General features: G+C 49.7%; 1 pseudogene; it reads left to right on the top strand.

Moving 5' to 3' along the window:
• Nucleotides 1–3,481, top strand: part of LOC132085558 (zinc finger protein 850-like) — an 82,205-nt pseudogene extending 78,724 nt beyond the window's left edge.
• Nucleotides 3,482–14,354: the final 10,873 nt, after the last annotated feature.

The following is a 14,354-nucleotide window of genomic DNA, read 5'->3' as shown; positions in this document are numbered from 1 at the left end:
ATATAAGGAAGATTGAAATGAAAGCAAGCTCTGAGATACCTCAGTTAGTGAACAACTGGAAAACAATGGTGTGGCCCAACTGAAGGTAATCCCCATTTTGATGAAACAATTCCCTCTGCTTGCAGACATGTAGTGAGAGTCCTATGTATTGGATAGGTGGGTCCTGTTGCTCTGGATGAGCTACAGCTGCGGGGTCCTTGGTTGGGCAGCAGCTGTAGCTCATGAAGGCAACTGGGATAAAAGGGGGTGGGTTGAGAGCCCAGAAGGAGCCCCTGTGAAGCCATGAGGAACTGCACAGCAGAGAGGAGCTGCATGGTAGAAAACCAGCCATGAAGGTATGGACTTTAGGAATATCATAACAAGAGTATGGGACTCTAGAAATATGAAATACAATAAGATAACAACAACAATTGGTGACCCCAACGTGATAGAGGTATGCAGCCTGAAGAGCTGTGGAAAATAAGGACAGCCTGAGAGCTGTACCAGCCTGAAGAGCTGTGGAGATGGATGTAGCAGCCTGAACAGCTGTGGAAAATAAGGACAGCTTGAGAGCTGTAGCAGCCTGAAGAGCTGTGGAAGAAAAGGCAGCCTAGAACTGCAGAAAGAACATAGCTATTGAATCTTAAGGAGCTGTGCTGGATTATGGCCCTTGAGTCAAGAAGCTGTGTGTGTTGTACATGAGCTTTGAGCCATGGGGGAATGTGTGTATTGTACTTGTGTGGTGTATGGGGCCTTTGAGTCTTGGGATAAAACATGTATTGTAAAGGAAATGAATATATTGTACTTGAATATCTATATTGTATTTGAATACATCTGTTAGTAATAGAAAAAAGGGGGAAATGTAGTGAGAGTCCTATGTATTGGATAAGTGGGTCCTAGTTGCTCTAAATGAGCCACAGCTGTAAAGTCCTTAGTTGGGCAGCAGCTGTGGCTTGCAAAGATAGCTGGGATAAAAGGGGGTGGGTCGAGAGCCCAGAAGGAGCCTCTGTGAAGCCATGAGGAACAGCACAGCAGAGAGGAGCTGTATGGTAGAAAACCAGCTAGAAGGTATGGACTTTAAGAATATCATAACAATATATGGGACTCCAGAAATACGAAATACAGTAAGATGACAACAACACAGACAGATCCAAGGGTCAGAGCAGAGCCCACTAGCTCAATAGAAGGGGTCCAAAGAGGAGTTTTTAGGGTTTAAAATGTAACACAGTATGGTGATGTAATGATTTTTACAGGTTGTATGTAAATGCTATAGGATTTGTATCTTGTACTAGATTGGTTAGTGAGAAACAATACAATAAATCTTCTTCAGTGTTGAATATTCTAACGCGAACCTTACTCTCTTATGCTCTTCCCCTCTTATTCTCTTACCCTCTCACCCTCTCTACCCCTCTCTTCTCTCGGGCCTGCTCCGAGCTGTGCCTGGCAGCTCCCAGCAGGGCCCTGCACCCAGGCCCTTTGCAAGAAACCACAAGTTTCATGACCTGGCTGCAGAGCTCTCTCGTCTCCGTCTGTCCCGACCGTCCTACCCCCGATGCCCCTACAAACGCGCTCATCCCTTGTTTTCCCCAAACCAGGATTTCCCATTGCCAAGGCCTGGGACGCTGCGAGGAAGAGGAAGATGCCCCGGGACACTGAGGCAGGTGAGGAGGAAGTCAGTGCCCCTTTCCCCTCTGTGCTGCTCCATCGCCCAGCACGGCTCCGGCTGCAGCTCAGCCCTGGGGGGATCTCCTTGTCCTTGCCTGTGGCACGGAGGCAAATCCCATCTTGTCCTTGTCCTTCCTTCCCCAGAGCAGGAGCTGAGCATGGAGAGCAGGGAGGACAAATGCCCGCGGCAGAACCTGGTGGAAGAGGCCGTTTTGAGCGGCTCCACGGCGCAGGAAGCCAACGGGGAGGAAAAGCCCCGGAGATGCCACACGAGGAGGGGCTGCAAACGCAGCTGGCAGGGATCTGAGGGGGAAAGAGCCAGCCTGGGCCGGGAAGGCGGCCGGAGATGGAGCCAGAGCTCGGAGCTGGTGCTCCATGAGCAGCTCCATGATGGGGAGAAGCCCCACACGTGCGTGGAGTGTGGGAAGAGCTTCAGGTGGATCTCCAACCTGATCAGGCACCAGAGGATCCACACTGGGGAACGGCCCTACGAGTGTGGGGAGTGTGGGAAGAGCTTCAGCGTGAGCTCCAGCCTGATCAGCCACCAGAGGATCCACACTGGGGAGAAGCCCTACGAGTGTGGACAGTGTGGGAAGAGCTTCAGCGTGAGCTCCAGCCTGATCAGCCACCAGATGATCCACACTGGGGAACGGCCCTACGAGTGTGAGGAGTGTGGGAAGAGCTTCAGCGTGAGCTCCAGGCTGATCAGGCACCAGCGGATCCACACTGGAGAGAAGTCCTATGAGTGTTCCAAGTGTGGGAAGTGCTTCAGCTGGAGCTCCAGCCTGAACCAGCACCAGAGGATCCACACTGGGGAGCGGCCCTACGAGTGTGGGGAGTGTGGGAAGAGCTTCAGCCAGAGTTCCCACCTGATCAACCACCAGAGGACCCACACTGGAGAAAGGCCGTACAAGTGCTCCGAGTGTGGGATGTGCTTCAGCCAGAGCTCCGGCCTGATCACGCACCAGAGGACCCACACTGGGGAGAGGCCCCATGAGTGTTCCAAGTGTGGGAAGAGGTTTAAGACCAGCTCCATTCTCCTCCGGCACTACTGGATTCACAGAGAGGAGAGGCCCTTCCAATGCCCCGACTGCGGGAAGGGATTCAAGCACAACTCCACCCTCATTATCCACCGGCGCATCCACACTGGGGAGAGGCCCTACGAGTGTGATAAATGCAGGAAGAGGTTTCCAACCAGCTCCAGTGTCCTCCTGCACTATCGGATTCACACAGAGGAGAGGCCCTTCCGCTGTCCCGACTGTGGGAAGGGATTCAAGTACAACTGCAACCTCATCACCCACCGGCGCATCCACACTGGGGAGAGGCCCTACGAGTGTCCCCAGTGTGGGAAGAGCTTCTCCAGCAGCTCTAGCTTGACCCAACACCAACGGAGGCACCGGTAAGGGAAGCCCTGAGTGTGCCCCGAGTGCGGGCAGAGCTTCGTGCACTGCTCCAGCTCCATCCCCCACTGGAGAAGGCACTTTGGGCACAGCCCAGGTGAGCCACATTCCCTGTGATCCATGTTGAGAACATACCTGGCTGCTTCGCCTTTTAATTTCACCTTAATTTTTCTCTATTCTCCATCTCTTTGCACTGCAAAAGCCAAGAGGAATGGATCTGTCACCTCCAAACCACTCAAATCGCAGTGAAAACAGCTCAATCTTATCCCAAAAAGAGCTCAAACCCACCTCAAAAAACTCAATCCCATGCCAAACTCACTCAATTCCGCAACCACCAGGCTGAGATGAGGTTGGGAAATGATTTAGAGTCGTGGGGTCCCAATTAGAGTGGTGGGATGGAGATAGTGTGGGGCTGGGTGTGTGGGATGTATTTGACAGCAAATAAAACTCTGAGACTTACTGATTTCTCTCCCATTCATGTTCAGTCTGTTGCAGTTCTGTTTGCAGAGTGCCGCCTTCTCAGCTCATTGTCTTTGTGTCCCTTTTCTCTCCTACCTCTCTTCGCCTGCTCCGTTTCTCTCTCAGTGTCTCCCTGGACCATGGACCACCAGAGACCCTCCCCTGATTTAATGGACCCAGGCACCACCAGAGACCCTCCCTATATTTAATTGCCTCAGGGACCACCCAATACTCTCCCCTGATTTAATTGACCCCTGCCACCAAAGACCCTCCCCTGATTTAGTTGACCTTTCCCTGTTTTAATTCCCCTTCCCCTGATTTAATTGATCCCTGCCCTGATTTAATTGACCCTTGCCCTGATTTAGATGACCCCTCTGTCCCCACAGACCCTCCCCTGATTATTTATTATTTTATTTCCCAATTATTATTTCAATTCCCAGTCCCAGGAGCTGAAGTCCTGAAGGCTGGCAGGGAAATGTCTCTGTAGGATTTTGCTCCATTTCCCTTCAAGGGCAGGAACATCTTTTCCTGGCTGGAAGCTGGAATTCCAGACTTTTGGAATGTGTGCAGGGCAGTACGGACTGGGATCAAACATGGACTGGGATCAAATAGGGGTTGGGATCAAATATGGACTAGGATCAAACAGGGACTGGGATCAAATAGGGACTAAAATCAAATATGGACTGGGATAAACTGGACTGGGATCAAATCAGGGCTGTGATCAACTTTGGACTAGGATCAAATATGGACTAGGGTAAGGTATGGACAGGGATTAAATAGGGACTGGGATCAAATATGGATTGGGATCAAATGGACTGGGTTCCTACAGACTGGGATAAACTGGACTGAGATTATATAGATGTCACGGTTTGAGAGGAAGTTAGTTTTCTGGTATATGAAGTGGTCAGGCCAATAGGTGCTCACATTTGAATACTGGCACCTGGTTTGGCCACTGGGGACATTGGATTCGCCTCTGAGAACACAGGGGTTAAAAAGCAGAGCACGCCCGGGGGAAGCTCTCTTGGGTTCCAACGAGGGAAGCAGGTCGGGCCTCCCCTGCCCAGCTCCTGGCTGGTTTGGGGCTGGGTGAGGTAGGCCTGGCCCGAGGATGGAAGGGTGGAAGAGCCCCGAGAGGCATCGGGCAGCCACACCTCCCCTCCAGGAGACAGAGAGACAGAGAGAGACAGAGCGCCTGTGTCACCGTGAAATTTGATATCCTGTGCTGGCATCACAGCCCGGCTGGCGGAGAAGGGCGGGGGGATGCAGCGAGAAGGGGCCTGGCAGCTGTGGGAGCTTTGGGCGGGTAGAGCCCGAGCTTTTAACCCTTTTTTGGACAAGGAAAACTTTGCAGAACATTAACCTTTCCTAGAAGAGAGATAGGAGATGAAATGGAGGAAGGAAATGTGCAAGTGTGAAGGTCTGGGCAAGTGAAAGATGTCGGGAGAGTAGAGAAGAATCTTAGGTGGGAAGAGATGATGGAGTGGCCTTAGGTGGACTTTTCTTGTGTAGCCATGGACAGAACCATGTTTCCTGTGACACAGAGACTGCATCCAGGGGGAGGCAATGGCTCAGAGCCAAGAGGGTTCAGTGTTGGTACCCCTGGGCCCCAGGGGGTGAAATTTGGGGGGCACAGGTGTCCCAAAGGTGAGACTGTGCCCTTTTTGGAACGGGACAAAGCATCCTTAAAAGGACAACCCTAGAAGCAGCTCTGGTCCATGTGCAGTGGTGAGAGCACTGGGCATGGAAGGAAGATGTCACGATGGCAGATGTTCTGCAGGCGGTGCCACGAGTGAGGTGGAAACACACGAGGTTTCAACGGTGTTTCCTGGGGAAGCCTGTGGCACAAGAAGGACTCCTCTCCCCTTGATGAACTGAGAATTGATTACCTAAAGGGTGGTGATGGACCGAGAGTTGGTGATTTGTGGGATAGGTGTATTGGAAATTTGGTGGGAGGGGGAGGAAATGTTTTTGGAAAGTTTTCATTTTCCCTGTGTGTTTCTTGTTACTTAGAGTTGTAGTTTAGTTAATAAAGGTTTCTTTTCTTTATTTCTAAGTGGGGGCCTGCTTTGCTTATTCCTGGTCACATCTCACAGCAGACACCAGGGAGCATATATTTTATGGGGACACTGGCATTGTGCCAGCGTCAAACTGTGACACTTACGCTGCCAGTTGGCCTTTTTCCACCTCTCCAGCCATCCCCACAGAGCATTGGCTACCATCCATGAATCAGTGTAGAGGTAGAGCTTTGGCCATTTCTCTCCCTTAGCAATGTCCAGGGCCAGCTGAACGGCTTTGAGTTCTGTAAGTTGACTTGATCCACCTTCTCCTTCAGCAGCCTCTGCCACCTGTCATGTGGGGCTCCATACGACTGCTTTCCACTTCTGGTCCATCCCTGCGATGTGACAGGAACAGTCAGTGAAAAGAGCGTAGCGCGTTTCCTCTGGGGGCAGTTGGTTATAGGGAGGAGCCTCTTCAGCCCGTGTCGCTGGTTCTTGTTGCTCTTCATCAGTAAGACCAAAGTTCTCACCTTGCAGCCAGTTTGTAATTATCTCCAAAATCCCAGGGCGATTCAGGTTTCCAGTACGGGCACACTGTGGGATAAGAGCAATCCGTTTACTCCGTGTAGCATCAGTGGTGTGGTGGGGGGTGGGAACCTTTCCTTTGAACATCCACCCCAGCACCGGTAGTCGGGGTGCCAGGAGGAGTTGTGCTTCCGTGCCAATCACCTCTGAGGCAGCCTGGACTCCTTCACAGGCAGCCAAGATTTCCTTCTCTGTGGGAGTGTAGTTGGCTTCTCACCCTCTGTATCTTCGACTCCAAAATCCCAGTGGTCGGCCTCGAGTCTCCCCAGGCACCTTCTGCCAAAGGCTCCAGGACAAGCCATGGTTCCTGGCTGCAGAGTAGAGCACGTTCTTCACCTCTGGTCCTGTCCTGACTGGGCCAAGGGCAACTGCATGAGCAATCTCCTGCTTGATCTGGGGAATGGCTTGTTGCTGCTCAGGGCCCCAGTGGAACTCGTTCTTCTTGCAGGTGACCAGGTAAAGAGGGCTCATGATCTGACTGTACTCAGGAATGTGCATTCTCCAAAAGCCTGTGGCACCTAGGGAAGCTTGTGTTTCTTTCTTATTGGTGGGTGGAGACATTGCTGTGATCTTGTTGATTACGTCTGTAGGAATCTGATGCCGTCCATTAACAAGGCCTCTGATCAGCCTTATCATGAAGCAGAGCCTTGGTGCTCAGGATCTCAGTCCCTGAGGAGGGACCGGGTCCCGAAGCCAGCTCAGGCCAATGCTGCGGGGCTACCTTTCTAGCAAGCCTGGTGATATTCAGCTCTATAGCGATTAGCAGCTCTTAGGACCTCAGCTCTTTGCTTGCTGGGTAGTGGAGCCCCGGGCTTGAGGCAGCAGCAGACAGAGAGAGGAGAAGGAGAAGGCAGAAGGTGTTCCACAGAGAAGGCTTTATTCGGGGGTCCACAAAGGGTCTCAGCTCTTCTTCTTCTGAGCTAGTAGGGTACAGCATGCTACTTTTATAGGCTTGGCAATCGAAACTTGACCAATGGCAAGGGATTAGGGGGACCATAAAATGACCGATAGGTAAAGGCTACCATGGCATTGCCTCACATGGTTATAGAGACAGTTTATAGGGCAGATGTCCATGGAGTCAGGAAGCTTCCTTGCTGCTGTGTCAGCATTCCTTTTGGTAGATTCTCCATGGTGCTTTTGCTAAATGTATGGTGTTTACTACAGTCCATCTTGCCACTTCACTCTCAGGAACTGAATCTCACGAGCTGGTCCCTTTACCTTGACTTTTTAATGGCAAAACCAGCTCCCAGGAGGATTTGGATGATTTCCTTCCCTTTCTCAAACACTTCCGCAGCTGTGTTCCCCCACACAATGATGTAATCAATATACTGCAAATGTTCTGGAGCCTCACTCCTTTCCAGTGCAGCCTGGATCAGTCCATGGCAGATGGTGGGGCTGTGCTTCCACCCCTGGGACTGTCAGTTCCAGGTGTACTGCACTCCCCTCCATGTGAAAGCAAACTGAGGCCTGCATTCTGCTGCCAGAGGAATGGAGAAAAATGCATTGGCAATGTCTATAGTGGCAAAGCACTTTGCTGCCTTGGACTCCAGCTCATACTGGAGCTCTAATTTGTCTGGCACGGCAGCACTCAGTGGTGGAGTCACATCATTCAATGCACGGTAGTCCACAGTCAATCTCCATTCTCCTTCAGATTTTCGCACAGGCCAAATGGGGCTGTTGAAGGGTGAGTGGGTCTTCCTGACCACCCCTTGGCTCTCCAGCTCTTGGATCACTTTATGGATGGGGATCACAGCATCTCAAGTGGTTCTATACTGTCGTCGATGCACTATGGAAGTGGCAATTGGCGCCTGTTGGTCTTCTCCCTTCAGGAGTCCTACTGCACATGGGTTTTCTGACAGTTCAGGCAAGCTGTTCAACTGCTTGACATCTGAGTCCCTTTGGGTCTTTGAAATAGCCACTTCGGAGGAAGTCTATACCTAAAATGCATGTGGCTTCTGGACCAGTCACAATAGGGTGTTTCTTCCATTCATTTCCAGTCAGGCTCACATCAGCTTCCACCAAAGTAAAATCCTGTGATCCCCCTGTCACACCAGCAATAGAAACAGACCCCGTCCCCACATGTAATCCTTCCATAAGCTACGAAGGTCCTTCAGGGAAAAGGACTCAATATTTGCATCTGATCTTGCACCTGCTGCTTTGACTCCTGATTTTATGTCAGGAGGCATTGAGGTTCCTTCTCCTTCATCATCATCATCCTCATCATCCACTGGTCAATTGGTCTTGTCCGTGCATTTTCCACTTCTAGTAGTGGCAACAACAGCCATTGGTTGAGGCTTATTTTCTGGTTTAGCTGCTGGCTTAGGCTCACTATCTGGTTTGGCCGCTGGCTTCGAGCCTGGGCTGTTGGCTGCAGCCTGAGTCACCGGGATAGCTGCTGATTTATCTCCCTGCCCCCCTGCCTCTGTCTGCTGCCCGACAGGATCTAGCAGTGAGCGATGAGCACAAGCCAGGGCCCAGCTCACTGCAATGACCTTCCTCTCCTTAGGCTCATCCTGGTACTTCTCTTTCAGATATTTCCCCACCTCAGCTGGGTTCTGAATTTGCTCATGGGGAAAATCCCAGACCATAGGGTCAGAGAATTCCTTCAGGATTTGGCCCATATCCTCCCATTTCCCACACCACTTAGGATTTTCCACACTGGGTCTACTCCTGAGTCAGGGGTCTCATCAGCCTGTCTAGAAATCTCAGCCCTCATCCTAGAGAAGCAGCAGGCTGTGTAGAGGAAGGTTACCAGACTCAATACCAGAAAGATGGTTTCTTTAACATTTAGCGGAAACTCAACATCCTTCAATAGTGATGCAACAGATTCATAGGAGAAGAAGGAAAGCAAAGGCTGAAATGCCTGATCCCCTGCTGCTCCTCCTCTAACAAACTGGATGCATAACCATAGCCATGAACCACTCATACCTGGAGCAGACCCCAGCATGTTTATAAACTTCTTGCAAATCATTGCCACCAAGCCCAGTAGGATAGCTATTCTGGTCATTGCCCCTCTGCTATAAAAACTACATATTAGGGACAATATAAAGCTATTTCTGGATAAGAAAATAAACCTAGGGACCACGGAGGTATTAAAATCTCAAAAAACCCTAGGGACCAGAAATGCATGCAAACCTTCACCCCAACAGACATCATGAATTCAAAAAGCATAGCTATTAACTGCTTTATACAAACACAGAGTAATGGCAACCAAAATGCACTCAAAACAGGGTTTTTCCACTCTCTCGAGCCCCACGTATTGGGCGCCAAATTTTGTCCTGGTTTAGGGTAAATTTGGTAGAGAATCTCCAAAGGGGCCCCTCCAGAAAGCAAACCCACACGGCCCCTCCCCCCAACCGGTTTGGGAAGGATTCCTCCGAGAGAAGGGGAAAGAACCTGTTTATTTAACAGGCACAGCACCCCCAGCACACAGAATGAACAATACCGGATGACACTGCTCTGAAAAAGGTGACAAATTCAGAAAGTCTCTCTCGGGGTTGGTCGCTCTGTTCTCAGTCCCTCCGGCGCTGGGGCAGCTGCTGCAGCCACAAGGTGCAAACTCTCGGTGTTCTCCTGTCCCAGTCTGGAGCAGGTTCAAGAAGGTTGAAAAAAGGAAAGGAGAAACAGTCCAGGAAGGAATTTGGACTGTTTAGCTAAACTAGTTAATGAGCAGGAGCAAAAGCAAGCAGAAGTGAAGCAGAAGTAAGAGCCAGAGAGAGAGAGAGAGAGCAAAGCAAAAAGGCGAAAGCAGAACTGTGCACTGCCCCGTCTCAGTCCTTGATAAGAAAAACCCAAACAAAACTTTCACACTACAGAGACAGTCTTAAAGGCACAGAACATATGAATGGGGATACAAGCATCATAACGTCACCCTAGGACACACGGGTGTCCTGAACAGTATCATCTCATTGTTACCCTTTTGATGCTAATTCTGTTTGGTTTCATTGTATCAGTAGTCCTATTCATTATTAATTGGAGCATGGAACAGCTGACAAGATTGACGTCTATAGTTAATGCACACAACTTCGCTGATGTCCTCTACAATGTGGACATCCCCATGACATTTGACACAAGGCAATTATGAATCAAGCCTATGTGTTTTGGAATAATCCTTGATTTCCATTTATGATTTTGTGGAAATTACGTTCGATTTTTAGTGAATTGTTTTAGAAAATAATTTTTTAAAGTTAATGCTTGTATTAATATGTATTGATTGCTTTTGCTTTTGATTATTTGTGACTGGTTTTAACCATTTAAATATTGTTTTAAAAGTAATATTGTTTTAATTAATCAACCATTTGTGAAAATTGTTATGATAATCAATATTATGTTTGTTTATTGTTTCCCTTTCCCCCTCCTACCCCTATCCTTTTTTTTTCCTCTCTCACTCTTTTTCCTCTCTTTCTATCGTCCCTGTTTTTCTGGGTTATACTACCAATGTACGGCGAGTTCTGCAGACTCATCAATGATGCTCCAGAGTTCTGCTGATGAAGATCCCTCAAGACAATCGTGAGTCACGGGGTTGTGTGAGAGTCTGTCCAAATTTTCCCTCATCTGCCTCATGATCGTCATTGGGGGACCACTGAAGAGAAGAACCCCCTGTCTGAAATCTCTGGCTCCAAGGGAGAAAGTCATGTGCATGAGACCTGAGAGCGTTGCTAAGCCATTGTTCTCACAGGTGTTGTTTGCTGTGTGCTACACTGACCAATGAGAAGAAGAACGGGGCACCATGCCCTTTGTGCAACAACAGCCTTGGGAGCTGTCCCACCTCTTGGCCTGGCTGGACTTCTCCTGAGTTTCAGGTGGTCCCCCCACAGAAGACCCTCACCTGTTTCACAACCACCGTGACAGACAGACTGAGATGTAAGGAGCCTCTCCATCAAGGACTGAGACATGGAACCCCCATGTGAAAAGGCCCCTCTGCTCCTTCCAAGGACTGGGACTGAAACCCCCAGCCCGGGGCAGGTGTGTGGGGGAGGCAAGCTGACCAAAGCGAGATGTTTGCCTGCAGGTTGTGACCGCTGGACCAAGAAGACAATGGCTCTCGCTTACTGCTGAGAGCATGGACTACCTGTTACATCTATTCCTTATTGTATCTGTATCCCCTCCCTTGCAATTGCCAATAGAGTTATCATAATAAAAACCTCTGAGTTAGCGAGAGACTTTGAGATCTCCCCGACATAACAGTGGATCCTCGACTGGACTGGACCAAAGGACATCGTCTCTACATTTGGTAGCTCTATCCCCTCTTTCTCTCTCTCTCTTTTGTCTCTCTCTTCCTCTCTCTTTTTCTCTCCCTTAATCCCTCTATCGCGTTTTGCTGTGGTCATTCAATAAAGGTGCATTTGTTTCGATTATCATTGCAAACCCCCTTGTACTGGGTCGGTTCTTTTTGCACCCTGAGATCAAATCCATGAACCATCACAAAACCCATCTGTGAGGACGGATCGTGACACCCCCCGAGGACCCCTCCCCAAATTCCCCCCCAAAGCCCCCCCAGCACCCCCAGACCTCACTAAAACCCCCTCAAGTTCCCACCAGACCCTCCCCAAATCCCCCCCAAACTTCCTCAAGACCCCTCCCCAAATTCCCCTCACGGCCCCTCCAGGACCCCTCACCTGTCCCTGCGCCTCCTCAGCAGCTCCCGGAGCCCCCCGTCCTCTCCCAGCGCCTCCCCCGCTCTCTCCAGCGCCTCCCGCAGGACCCGCCCGAGCCCGGGGCGGCTCCCGGGGGTCCCGGGGACGGGGACGGGGACGGGGGGGGGGGGAGGGGGCGCCCGCTTCGTGCCCGGCCCAGGAATCAGGGGGCGCTGCTTCGTGCTTGGCTCTGATTGGCTGGAGCGGCGCGGGGAGGGCGGGAGTTGCGGAGGGGAGATGCCCAGTGATTGGTTGGTTTCGTAGAGGGTGTGGTGATTGACAGGAGATGGGCGGGGAGGCGAGCGGTGATTGGTTGGGTAGAGGCAAAGAAGGCGGGAGTTGGTGAGGGGAGGCGTGCGGTGATTGGTTGGATCGGGACACAGGGAGGCCGGTGTTCCTGAGGGGAGACACGCAGTGATTGGTTGGTTTGGGGCAGTACGTGCCGTGATTCGTTAATTTGATGAAGCGCAGTGATTGGATGGTTTGGGGCAGGGCACGCTGCTATTGGCTGGGAAAAGTCCGGGATTTTTAAGGGACATTCCAGTTTTTTTGGGGAAAAACTCTCAGATTTTTAAGGAAAAGTTCCCATTTTCTGCAGGAAAAACATTGCCAGATTTATTGACCCCACATGACCACAAATAACCCAAATAACCCCAAAACACTCAAAATAAACCCCAAATACCTGGGAAAAAACCCAAACAATACCTAAAAGTCCCCCAAATAACTCCAAACAAATCCAAACAACCCCAAAATAAAAAATAAACCCCCAAATTAAACCCAAAACCCACCAATTGATTCCAACTACACCTAAAAAACCCCATATACACCAACATTAACCCCAAGAACCTCAAATAATACCAAATAAGCCCAAATAAACCCAAATAAGCCCAAAGAAACCCAAATACTTCCAAATAAACCCAAATAATTCCAAATAACCCCCAAAAAACAGAAATAAACCAAGTAAAACCCAAGATAAATGCCAAATAGTCCATAAATAACCCCAAATAAACCCCAAACAAACCCTAAATAAACCCAAGTAAACCTCAGTTCCTCCCGTCCCCACCCCAAAACAGATCCCGACCAATCAGAACGCACAGCGCTGATGACGATCCAGTTGCTGGGCGCAAACTCAGAGCACTGGCCCCGCCCAGCGATTTTCAGCCAATCAGCGCCCGGCCCGACTCTGACTCATCACTTGTCAGGCACAGACCAAGGCCTCTCACTGCGGTAAATACTGAGTGACCGCGCGGGGTAATTTCCAGCCAATCAGAGCGTGTCTCGCTGATGACTCATCAGTTGCCAGGAGCAGAATTTGGGGAGGGGGGGGAAGGTGACCCTGGGGATGGGCTGGGGACCCCAAATTGATCCAAAACGGTGTTGGACCCCAAAACGGAGCAGGCGGGGCCTGGAGCCCCCAGGAGGACCCTCAAGTCCCTAAAAATAAACACGGGGGAGGGGATTAGGGGAATGACTGAAAAGGGGAGGGAGAGTGGGAAAAAGAGGGGTGTGGGACCCCAAAGTTGAGGTGGGAGACGGGTGGGACCCCCAAATTGAGGTGGAAGGGGAATGGGACCCCCAAATTAAGCTGGGATGGGTATGGGATCCAAAAACTGAGCTGGGAGGAGGATGGGACCCCCCAAATTGAGCTGGGAGGGAGTTGGACCCCCAACCAGGATGGATCCACTTTTGATGCCAGAATATGTAAAGTAGTTTACGGATATACAAGAAGGCCATGAATATGCAACAGACTGATGTAATGGGAGACAAGGACCTTCGAGCAAAGGTTGTTATGGCCACCAAGACCCCCCAAGTTATTTTCGGGGACACCTTTTAATTATTCTGGTTTTAATTACATCAGCCTGTTGCATATTCATAGACCCTCATCCATATCCATAAACTAATTTACGTCTTTCAGGAACTATTTTACATGGCCCAACCTTGGGGGTGTCTCCCTATTTAAGGAGTCTCCACTGAAATAGAAACTGTAAACCCCCTCCCTTTGATTACTATTATTAATTATTATTATTATTATTATTATTATTATTATTATTGTTATTATTGTTATTATTGTTATTATATAAAAATATTAAATACTTTTGAAATTAAGGAGCTCGCAGGCAAAGATATGGGAGTAGAAATAACAGTTCTTTATTAGGAAGAATTAAAAATACAAATGCAGTAGTACAAACCAATAAAAACGAGTGATAGAGTCAGTATCCTCTGGGAATCCAGTGAAACAGGTTCATCCTCTTGGAATACAGAGGGAATAGGGCTGATCCTTTGGGAATCCATTTCTTATCCCCCAAAGACAAGACAAAGGCAGTTTTTATTGGGTATCCCAAGGGTGGAGTTGGGGTTGGGGTCAGGGGAGGAGTTCTTAGCAACACAAGAAGGGTGAGATCAAATTTTTGCCTCTTAGCAACAGCAGCACTCCACACAGAACGCATCCCCAAATCCTAAATTCCCTCTAAAACAACTGAGAAATTATGGAACTTCAGATATATTCGATCAAGTTCCTTCATTTAACCCAGTTTGGGGTGTTTTTAAAGGATAAAGGTGAAGCAGAGGAAAATTAAGGCCAAACAAAAAGTAGAAGCAGCCAGGTGTGTTCCTAACATGGATCACAGGGAATG

The sequence above is a fragment of the Ammospiza nelsoni genome, chromosome 31 (assembly GCF_027579445.1).
Source record: "Ammospiza nelsoni isolate bAmmNel1 chromosome 31, bAmmNel1.pri, whole genome shotgun sequence".
In the NCBI taxonomy this organism is placed as follows: Eukaryota; Metazoa; Chordata; class Aves; order Passeriformes; family Passerellidae; genus Ammospiza; species Ammospiza nelsoni.
The sequence above is the reverse complement of the archived record's forward strand: the minus strand, read 5'-3'. Positions and strand labels throughout refer to the sequence as shown.